This window comes from Pan paniscus, chromosome 8 (genome assembly GCF_029289425.2).
Source record: "Pan paniscus chromosome 8, NHGRI_mPanPan1-v2.0_pri, whole genome shotgun sequence".
In the NCBI taxonomy this organism is placed as follows: domain Eukaryota; kingdom Metazoa; phylum Chordata; class Mammalia; order Primates; family Hominidae; genus Pan; species Pan paniscus.
This window is the reverse complement of record NC_073257.2, coordinates 1,199,245-1,212,390: the sequence shown is the minus strand read 5'-3', so window position 1 is coordinate 1,212,390 and position 13,146 is coordinate 1,199,245.

Genomic DNA, 13,146 nt, shown 5'->3' with positions numbered 1-13,146 from the left:
ACAGAGATGTCTGTGTAGATATTTCCATGTTTATAGAGATAACGGTGAAGGTATTTCCATATTTATACACATAGCGGTGTAGATATTTCCAAGTTTATACAGATAGCAGTGTAGATATTTCCATGTTTATACAGATAGCGGTGTAGCTATTTCCATGTTTATAGAGATAGAGGTGTAGATATATCCATATTTGCACAGATTGCGGTGTCGATATTTCCATCTTCACACAGATAGCGGTGTATATACTTCCATGTTTACACAGACAGGTGTGTAGATATTTCCATGTTTACACAGATAGTGTTGCAGATATTTCCATGTTTATAGAGATAGCCATGTAGATATTTCCATGTTTATAAAGATAGCGGAGTACATACTTCCATGTTTATACAGATAGCGGTGGAGATATTTCCATTTTTAAACAGATAGCGCGGTAGATATTTCCATGTTTATACAGATGGCGGTGTAGATATTTCCATGTTTATGGAGATATCCATGTAGATATTTCCAAGTTTATACAGATAGCGGTGTAGACATTTCCATGTTTATAGCGATAGCGGTGAAGTTATTTCCATATTTATACAGATAGCGGTGTAGATATTTCTAAGTTTATAAAGATTGCGGTGTAGATATTTCCATGATTGTACAGATAGCGGTGCAGATACTTCCATGTTTATACAGAGAGCGGTGTAGGAATTTCCATGTTTATAGAGATAGCGGTGAAGTTATTTCCATGTTTATACAGATGGCATTGTAGATATTTCCATGTTTATACAGATAGTGGTGTAGATATTTCCATGTTTATACTGATGACTGTGTAGATATTTCCATGTTTGTACAGATGGCGGTGTAGATATTTCCATGTTTATAGAGATCTCCATGTAGATATTTCCATGTTTATACAGATAGCGGTGTAGATATTTCCATGTTTACAGAGATAGAGGTGTAGATATTTCCATATTTGCACAGATTGCCGTGTAGATATTTCCATCTTCACACAGATAGCGGTGTACATATTTCCATGATTACACAGAGAGCTCTGTAGATATTTCCATGTTTACACAGATAGTGTTGTAGATATTTCCGTGTTTATACAGATAGCGGTGTAGATATTTCCATGTTTATAAAGATAGCAGTGTAGATATTTCCAAGTTTATACAGATAGCGGTGTAGATATTTCCAAGTTTATACAGATAGCGGTGTAGATATTTCCATGTTTATACAGATTTCGGTGTAGGTTTTTCCATGTTTATACAGATAGCGGTGTAGATATTTCCATGTTTATACAGATGGCTGTGTAGATATTTCCATGTGTATACAGATGGCAGTGTAGGTATTTCCATGTTTCTACAGATGTAGGTGTAGGTATTTCCATGTTTATACACATGACTGTGTAGATATTTCCATGTTTTTATAGATAGCGGTGTAGGTATTTCCATGTTTATAGAGATTACTGAGTAGGTATATCCATGTTTATACAGATGGTAGTGTAGATATTTCCATGTTTTTACAGATAGTGGTGAAGATATTTCCATGTTTATACAGATGACTGTGTAGGTATTTCCATGTTTATACAGATGGCGGTGTAGATATTTCCATGTTTATACAGATAGCAGTGTAGACATTTTCATGTTTATAGAGGTAGCGCTCTAGATATTTCCATGGTTATACAGATAGCGGTGTAGTTATTTCCATGTTTATACAGATAGCGGTGTCGATATTTCCATGTATACAGAGATAAAGGTGTAGAGATTTCCATATTTGCACAGATTTTCATGTAGATATTTCCATCTTCACACAGATAGCGGTGTACATATTTCCATGTTTACACAGACAGCTGTGTAGATATTTCCATGTTTACACAGATAGTGTTGTAGATATTTCCATGTTTATACCGATAGCGGTGTAGATATTTCCATGTTTATACAGATAGCGGTTGAGATATTTCCATGTTTATATAGATAGCGCTGTAGATATTACCATGTTTATACAGACAGCGGTGTAGATATTTCCATGTTTATACAGATAGCGGTGTAGATATTTCCAAGTTTATGCAGATTGCCGTGGAGATATTACCATGTTTATAGAGATAGCGGTGTAGATATTTCCATGTAGATACAGATAGCGGTGTAGATATTTCCATGTTTATAGAGATAGCGGTGTAGGTATTTCCATATTTATGCAGATAGTGGTGTAGATATTTCCATGTTTATTCAGATGGCGGTGTAGATATTTCCATGTTTATAGAGATAGCCATGTGGATATTTCCATGTTTATACAGATAGCGGTGTCGATATTTCCATGTATACAGAGATAAAGGTGTGGAGATTTCCATATTTGCACTGATTGTCATGTAGATATTTCCATCTTCACACAGATAGCGGTGTACATATTTCCATGTTTACACAGACAGCTGTGTAGATATTTCCATGTTTACACAGATAGTGTTGTAGATATTTCCATGTTTATACCGATAGCGGTGTAGATATTTCCATGTTTATACAGATAGCGGTGGAGATATTTCCATGTTTATACAGATAGCACTGTAGATATTTCCATGTTTATACAGACAGCGGTGTAGATATTTCCATGTTTATACAGATAGCGGTGTAGATATTTCCAAGTTTATGCAGATTGCCGTGGAGATATTACCATGTTTATAGAGATAGCGGTGTAGATATTTCCATGTAGATACAGATAGCGGTGTAGATATTTCCATGTTTATAGAGATAGCGGTGTAGGTATTTCCATATTTATGCAGATAGTGGTGTAGACATTTCCATGTTTATAGAGATATCGGTGAAGATATTTCCAAATTTATACAGATAGCGGTATAGATATTTCCAAGTTTATACAGATTGCGGTGTAGATATTTCCATGTGCATACAGATAGCGGTGTAGATATTTCCATGTTTATACAGAGAGTGGCGGAGATATTTCCATGTTTATACAGATAGCGGTTTCGCTGTTTCCATGTTTATAGAGATAGCGGTGAAGATATTTCCATGTTTATACAGATGGCTTTGAAGATATTTCCATGTTCATAGAGATAGTGGTGTAGATATTTCCATGTTTATACAGATGACTGTGTAGTTAATTCCATGTTTATACAGATGGCGGCGTAGGTATTTCCATGTTTATAGAGATAGCCATGTAGATATTTCCTTTTTTATACAGATAGCAGTGTTGATATTTCCATGTTTATACAGATAGCGGTGTAGATATTTCCATGTTAATACAGATAGCATTGGAGATATTTCCATGTTTATACAGATATCGGTGTAGATATTTCCATGTTTATACAGATAGCGGTGTAGTTATTTCCATGTTTACAGAGATAGAGGAGTAGATATTTCCATATTTGCAGATTGCCGTGTAGATATTTCCATCTTCACACAGATAGCGGTGTACATATTTCCATGTTTACACAGACAGCTGTGTAGATATTTCCATGTTTACACAGATAGTGTTGTGGATATTTCCATGTTTATACAGATAGCGGTGTAGATATTTCCATGTTCATAAAAATAGCGGTGTAGATATTTCCATGTTTATACAGATAGCGGCGGAGATATTTCCATGTTTATACAGATAGCGCTGTAGATATTTCCAAGTTTATACAGACAGCGGTGTAGATATTTCCATGTTTATTCAGACAGCGGTGTCGATATTTCCATGTTTATACAGATAGCGGTGTACGTACTTCCAACTTTATAGAGATAGCGGTGTACATATTTACATGCTTATACAGATGGCTGTGTAGACATTTCCATGTTTATACAGATTGCAGTGAAGTTATTTCCATGTTTATACAGATGGAGGTGTAGATATTTCCATGTTTAGACAGATGACTGTGTAGATATTTCCAAGTTTATACAGATAGCGGTGTAAATATATCCATGTTTATACAGACCGTGGTGTAGATATTTCCATGTTTATACAGATAGCGGTGTAGATATTTTCATGTTTATACAGATAGCGGTGTAGATATTTCCATGTTTACAGAGATAGAGGTGTAGATATTTCCATATTTGCCCAGATTGCGGTGTATATATTTCCATCTTCCCACAGATAGCGTTTTACATATTTCCATGTTTACACAGACAGCTGTGTAGATATTTCCATGTTTATACTGATATCGGTTGAGATATTTCCATGATTATACAGATAGCGGTGGAAATATTTACATGTTTATACAGATGGAGGTGTAGATATTTCCAAGTTTATGCAGATTGCGATGGAGATATTTCCATATTTATAGAGATACCGGTGTAGATATTTCCATGTAGATACAGATAGCCGTGTAGATATTTCCATGTTTATAGAGATAGCTTTGTAGATATTTCCATATTTATAGAGATAGCGGTGTAGATGTTTCCATGTTTACTCAGTTGGCGGTGTAGATATTTCCATGTTTATACAGATAGCGGTGTTGCTATTTCCATTTTTATACACATGGCAGTGTAGATATTTCCATGTTTATACAGATGGCAGTGTTGATATTTCCATGTTTATACAGAGAGTTGTGCAGATATTTCCATTTTTATACAGATGACTGTGTAGGTATTTCCATGTTTATACAGATGGCGGTGTAGATATTTCCATGTTTATTGAGATAGCCATGTAGATATTTCCATGTTTATACAGATAGCAGTATAGAAATTTCCATGTTTATAGAGATAGCTGTGAAGTTATTTCCCTATTTATACAGACAGCGGTGTAGATATTTCTAAGTTTATACAGATAGCGGTGTAGATATTTCCATTTTTATACAGATAGCGGTAGAGATATTTCATTGTTTATACAGATAGCGGTGTAGGTATTTCCATGTTTATACAGATGGGGTTGTAAATATTTCCATATTTATAGAGATAGCCATGTAGATATTTCCATGTTTATACAGATAGCGGTGGAGATATTTCCATGTTTATAGCGACAGCGGTGAAGTTATTTCCGTATTTATACAGATAGCGGTGTAGATATTTACATGTTTATACAGATAGCGGTGTAGATATTTCCATGATTACAGAGATAGAGGTGTAGGTATTTCCATATTTGCACAGATTGCGGTGTAGATATTTCCATCTTCACCCGGATAGCGGTGTATATATTTCCATGTTTACACAGACAGCTGTGTAGATATTTCCATGTTTACACAGATAATTTGTAGATATTTCCATGTTTATACAGACAGCAGTGGAGAGAGTTCCATGTTTATACAGATAGCGGTAGAGATATTTCCATGTTTATACAGATAGCGGTGTAGATATTTCCATGTTCATACAGATAGCGGTGTAGATATTTCCATGTTTATACAGATAGCGGTTGAGATATTTCCATGTTTATACAGATAGCGGTGTAGGTATTTCCATGTTTACAGAGATAGAGGTGATGTCATTTCCATGTTTATACAGATGGCATTGTAGATATTTCCATGTTTATACAGATGACTGTGTAGTTAATTCCATGTTTATAAAGATGGTGGTGTAGATATTTCCATGTTTATAGAGATAGCCATATAGATATTTCCATGTTTATACAGATAGCGGTGTAGATATTTCCATGTTTACAGAGATAGAGGAGTATATATTCCCATATTTGCACAGATTTCCGTGTAGATATTTCCATCTTCACACAGATAGCGGTGTACATATTTCCATGTTTACACAGACAGCAGTGTAGATATTTCCAGGTTTACACAGATACTGTTGTGGATATTTCCATGTCTATAAATATTCCAGTGTAGATATTTCCATGTTCATAAAGATAGCTGTGTACATATTTCCATGTTTATACAGATAGCGGTGGAGATATTTCCATGTTTAAAGAGATAGCGGTGTAGATATTTACATGCTTATGCAGATGGCAGTGTAGATATTTCCATGTTTATACAGATTGCAGTGAAGGTATTTCCATGTTTATATAGATGGAGGTGTACATATTTCCATGTTTAGACAGATGACTTTGTAGATATTTCCAAGTTTATACAGATAGCGGTGTTGATATATCCATGTTTATAAAGACTATGTTGTAGATATTTCCATGTTTATACAGATAGCGGTGTAGATATTTTCATGTTTATACAGATAGCGGTGTAGATATTTCAATGTTTACAGAGATAGAGGTGTAGATTTTTCCATATTTGCCCAGATTGCGGTGTAGCTATTTCCATATTCACACAGATAGCGTTGTACATATTTCCATGTTTACACAGACAGCTTTGTAGATATTTCCATGTTTACACAAATAGTGTTGTAGATATTTCCATTTTTATACAGATAGCGGTGCAGACATTTCCATGTTTATTCAGATAGCGGTGGAGATATTTCCATGTTTATGCAGATAATAGTGTAGATATTTCCATGTTTATAAAGATAGCGGTGGAGATATTTCCATGTTTATACAGATTTCGGTGGAGATATTTCCAAGTTTATGTAGATTGCGGTGGAGATATTACCATGTTTATAGAGATAGCGGTGTAGATATTTCCATGTAGATACAGATAGCGGTGTAGATATTTCCATGTTCATAGAGATCGCGGTGTAGTTATTTCCATATTTATGCAGATAGCAGTGTAGATATTTCCATGTTTATTCAGATGGCAGTGTAGATATTACCATGTTTATACAGATTGCGGTGTGGCTATTTCCATTTTTATACAGATGGCAGTGTAGATATATTCATGTTTATACCCAAGGAGGTGTAGATATTTCCATGTTTATACAGATGACTGTGTAGATATTTCCATGTTTTTACATATGGCGGTGTAGGTATTTCGATGTTTTTACAGATAGCGGTGTGGCTATTCCCATGTTTATGCAGATAGCGATGTAGATATTTCCAAGTTTACAGAGATGTCTGTGTAGATATTTCCATGTTTATAGAGATAACGGTGAAGGTATTTCCATATTTATACACATAGCGGTGTAGATATTTCCAAGTTTATACAGATAGCAGTGTAGATATTTCCATGTTTATACAGATAGCGGTGTAGCTATTTCCATGTTTATAGAGATAGAGGTGTAGATATATCCATATTTGCACAGATTGCGGTGTCGATATTTCCATCTTCACACAGATAGCGGTGTATATACTTCCATGTTTACACAGACAGGTGTGTAGATATTTCCATGTTTACACAGATAGTGTTGCAGATATTTCCATGTTTATAGAGATAGCCATGTAGATATTTCCATGTTTATAAAGATAGCGGAGTACATACTTCCATGTTTATACAGATAGCGGTGGAGATATTTCCATTTTTAAACAGATAGCGCGGTAGATATTTCCATGTTTATACAGATGGCGGTGTAGATATTTCCATGTTTATGGAGATATCCATGTAGATATTTCCAAGTTTATACAGATAGCGGTGTAGACATTTCCATGTTTATAGCGATAGCGGTGAAGTTATTTCCATATTTATACAGATAGCGGTGTAGATATTTCTAAGTTTATAAAGATTGCGGTGTAGATATTTCCATGATTGTACAGATAGCGGTGCAGATACTTCCATGTTTATACAGAGAGCGGTGTAGGAATTTCCATGTTTATAGAGATAGCGGTGAAGTTATTTCCATGTTTATACAGATGGCATTGTAGATATTTCCATGTTTATACAGATAGTGGTGTAGATATTTCCATGTTTATACTGATGACTTTGTAGATATTTCCATGTTTGTACAGATGGCGGTGTAGATATTTCCATGTTTATAGAGATCTCCATGTAGATATTTCCATGTTTATACAGATAGCGGTGTAGATATTTCCATGTTTACAGAGATAGAGGTGTAGATATTTCCATATTTGCACAGATTGCCGTGTAGATATTTCCATCTTCACACAGATAGCGGTGTACATATTTCCATGATTACACAGAGAGCTCTGTAGATATTTCCATGTTTACACAGATAGTGTTGTAGATATTTCCGTGTTTATACAGATAGCGGTGTAGATATTTCCATGTTTATAAAGATAGCAGTGTAGATATTTCCAAGTTTATACAGATAGCGGTGTAGATATTTCCAAGTTTATACAGATAGCGGTGTAGATATTTCCATGTTTATACAGATTTCGGTGTAGGTTTTTCCATGTTTATACAGATAGCGGTGTAGATATTTCCATGTTTATACAGATGGCTGTGTAGATATTTCCATGTGTATACAGATGGCAGTGTAGGTATTTCCATGTTTCTACAGATGTAGGTGTAGGTATTTCCATGTTTATACACATGACTGTGTAGATATTTCCATGTTTTTATAGATAGCGGTGTAGGTATTTCCATGTTTATAGAGATTACTGAGTAGGTATATCCATGTTTATACAGATGGTAGTGTAGATATTTCCATGTTTTTACAGATAGTGGTGAAGATATTTCCATGTTTATACAGATGACTGTGTAGGTATTTCCATGTTTATACAGATGGCGGTGTAGATATTTCCATGTTTATACAGATAGCAGTGTAGACATTTTCATGTTTATAGAGGTAGCGCTCTAGATATTTCCATGGTTATACAGATAGCGGTGTAGTTATTTCCATGTTTATACAGATAGTGGTGGAGATATTTCCATGTTTATAGAGATAGCGGTGGAGATATTTCCATGTTTATAGAGATGGCGCTGTAGACATTTCCAAGTTTATACAGATTGCGGTGTAGATATTTCCATGTTTATACAGATAGCGGTGTAGATATAAACATGTTTATACACATAGCGCTGTAGGTATTTCCATGTTTATACAGATGACTGTGTAGGTATTTCCATGTTTATACAGATAGTGGCTTAGATATTTCCATGTTTATATAGATGACAGTGTAATTATTTCCATGTTTATACAGATGGCGGTGTAGATATGTCCATGTTTATAGAGATAGCCATGTAGATATTTCCATGTTTATACAGATAGTGGTGTAGACATTTCCATCTTTATAGAGATATCGGTGAAGATATTTCCATATTTATACAGATAGCGGTATAGATATTTCCAAGTTTATACAGAATGCGGTGTAGATATTTCCATGTTCATACAGATAGCGGTGTAGATATTTCCATGTTTATACAGAGAGTTGAGGAGATATTTCCATGTTTATACAGATAGCGGTTTCGCTGTTTCCATGTTTATAGAGATAGCGTTGAAGATATTTCCATGTTTATACAGATGGCTTTGTAGATATTTCCATGTTCATAGAGATAGTGGTGTAGATATTTCCATGTTTATACAGATGACTTTGTAGTTAATTCCATGTTTATACAGATGGTGGCGTAGGTATTTCCATGTTTATAGAGATAGCCATGTAGATATTTCCTTTTTTATACAGATAGCAGTGTTGATATTTCCATGTTTATACAGATAGCGGTGTAGATATTTCCATGTTAATACAGATAGCATTGGAGACATTTCCATGTTTATACAGATATCGGTGTAGATATTTCCATGTTTATACAGATAGCGGTGTAGTTATTTCCATGTTTACAGAGATAGAGGAGTAGATATTTCCATATTTGCACAGATTGCCGTGTAGATATTTCCATCTTCACACAGATAGCGGTGTACATATTTCCATGTTTACACAGACAGCTGTGTAGATATTTCCATGTTTACACAGATAGTGTTGTGGATATTTCCATGTTTATACAGATAGCGGTGTAGATATTTCCATGTTCATAAAGATAGCGGTGTAGATATTTCCATGTTTATACAGATAGCGGCGGAGATATTTCCATGTTTATACAGATAGCGCTGTAGATATTTCCATGTTTATACAGACAGCGGTGTAGATATTTCCATGTTTATTCAGACAGCGGTGTCGATATTTCCATGTTTATACAGATAGCGGTGTACGTACTTCCAAGTTTATAGAGATAGCGGTGTACGTATTTACAAGCTTATACAGATGGCTGTGTAGATATTTCCATGTTTATACAGATTGCAGTGAAGTTATTTCCATGTTTATACAGATGGAGGTGTAGATATTTCCATGTTTAGACAGATGACTGTGTAGATATTTCCAAGTTTATACAGATAGCGGTGTAAATATATCCATGTTTATACAGACCGTGGTGTAGATATTTCCATGTTTATACAGATAGCGGTGTAGATATTTTCATGTTTATACAGATAGCGGTGTAGATATTTCCATGTTTACAGAGATAGAGGTGTAGATATTTCCATATTTGCCCAGATTGCGGTGTATATATTTCCATCTTCACACAGATAGCGTTGTACATATTTCCATGTTTACACAGACAGCTGTGTAGATATTTCCATGTTTACACAGATAGTGTTGTAGATATTTCCATTTTTATATAGATAGCGGTGGAGATATTTCCATGTTTATACACATAACGGTGTAGATATTGCAATGTTTATACAGATAGCGGTGGAGATATTTCCATGTTTATACAGATATCAGTGCAGATATTTCCGTGTTTATACAGATAGCGGTGGAAATATTTACATGTTTATACAGATGGTGGTGTAGGTATTTCCAAGTTTATGCAGATTGCGATGGAGATATTTCCATGTTTATAGAGAAAGCGGTGTAGATATTTCCATGTAGTTACAGATAGCCGTGTAGATATTTCCATGTTTATAGAGATAGCTTTGTAGATATTTCCATATTTATAGAGATAGCAGTGTGGATGTTTCCATGTTTACTCAGTTGGCGGTGTAGATATTTCCATGTTTATACAGATAGCGGTGTGGCTATTTCCATTTTTATACAGATGGCAGTGTAGATATATCCACGTTTATACAGATGGCGGTGTAGATATTTCCATGTTTATACAGATGACTGTGTAGATATTTCCATGTTTTTACAGATGGCGGTGTGGCTGTTTCCATGTTTATGCAGATAGCGATGTAGATATTTCCATGTTTATAGAGATGGCTGTGTAGATATTTCCATGTTTATACAGATGGCAGTGTTGATATTTCCAGGTTTATACAGATATTGGTGCAGATATTTCCATTTTTATACAGATGACTGTGTAGGTATTTCCATGTTTATACAGATGGCGGTGTAGATATTTCCATGCTTATTGAGATAGCCATGTAGATATTTCCATGTTTATACAGATAGCGGTGTAGACATTTCCATGTTTATGGAGATAGCGGTGAAGTTTTTTCCCTATTTATAAAGATAGCGGTGTAGATATTTCTAAGTTTATACAGATAGCAGTGTAGATATTTCCATTTTTCTACAGATAGCGGTGGAGATATTTCATTGTTTATACAGATAGCGGTGTAGGTATTTCAATGTTTACGGAGATACCGGTGATGTTATTTCCATTTTTATACCGATGGCATTGTAGACATTTCGTTTATACAGATAGTGGTGTAGATATTTCCATGTTTATGCAGATGACTGTGTAGTTAATTCCCTGTTTATAAAGATGGCGGTGTAGATATTTCCATGTTTATAGAGATAGCCATGTGGATATTTCCATGTTTATACAGATAGCGGTGTCGATATTTCCATGTATACAGAGATAAAGGTGTAGAGATTTCCATATTTGCACAGATTTTCATGTAGATATTTCCATCTTCACACAGATAGCGGTGTACATATTTCCATGTTTACACAGACAGCTGTGTAGATATTTCCATGTTTACACAGATAGTGTTGTAGATATTTCCATGTTTATACCGATAGCGGTGTAGATATTTCCATGTTTATACAGATAGCGGTTGAGATATTTCCATGTTTATATAGATAGCGCTGTAGATATTACCATGTTTATACAGACAGCGGTGTAGATATTTCCATGTTTATACAGATAGCGGTGTAGATATTTCCAAGTTTATGCAGATTGCCGTGGAGATATTACCATGTTTATAGAGATAGCGGTGTAGATATTTCCATGTAGATACAGATAGCGGTGTAGATATTTCCATGTTTATAGAGATAGCGGTGTAGGTATTTCCATATTTATGCAGATAGTGGTGTAGATATTTCCATGTTTATTCAGATGGCGGTGTAGATATTTCCATGTTTATAGAGATAGCCATGTGGATATTTCCATGTTTATACAGATAGCGGTGTCGATATTTCCATGTATACAGAGATAAAGGTGTGGAGATTTCCATATTTGCACTGATTGTCATGTAGATATTTCCATCTTCACACAGATAGCGGTGTACATATTTCCATGTTTACACAGACAGCTGTGTAGATATTTCCATGTTTACACAGATAGTGTTGTAGATATTTCCATGTTTATACCGATAGCGGTGTAGATATTTCCATGTTTATACAGATAGCGGTGGAGATATTTCCATGTTTATACAGATAGCACTGTAGATATTTCCATGTTTATACAGACAGCGGTGTAGATATTTCCATGTTTATACAGATAGCGGTGTAGATATTTCCAAGTTTATGCAGATTGCCGTGGAGATATTACCATGTTTATAGAGATAGCGGTGTAGATATTTCCATGTAGATACAGATAGCGGTGTAGATATTTCCATGTTTATAGAGATAGCGGTGTAGGTATTTCCATATTTATGCAGATAGTGGTGTAGACATTTCCATGTTTATAGAGATATCGGTGAAGATATTTCCAAATTTATACAGATAGCGGTATAGATATTTCCAAGTTTATACAGATTGCGGTGTAGATATTTCCATGTGCATACAGATAGCGGTGTAGATATTTCCATGTTTATACAGAGAGTGGCGGAGATATTTCCATGTTTATACAGATAGCGGTTTCGCTGTTTCCATGTTTATAGAGATAGCGGTGAAGATATTTCCATGTTTATACAGATGGCTTTGAAGATATTTCCATGTTCATAGAGATAGTGGTGTAGATATTTCCATGTTTATACAGATGACTGTGTAGTTAATTCCATGTTTATACAGATGGCGGCGTAGGTATTTCCATGTTTATAGAGATAGCCATGTAGATATTTCCTTTTTTATACAGATAGCAGTGTTGATATTTCCATGTTTATACAGATAGCGGTGTAGATATTTCCATGTTAATACAGATAGCATTGGAGATATTTCCATGTTTATACAGATATCGGTGTAGATATTTCCATGTTTATACAGATAGCGGTGTAGTTATTTCCATGTTTACAGAGATAGAGGAGTAGATATTTCCATATTTGCAGATTGCCGTGTAGATATTTCCATCTTCAC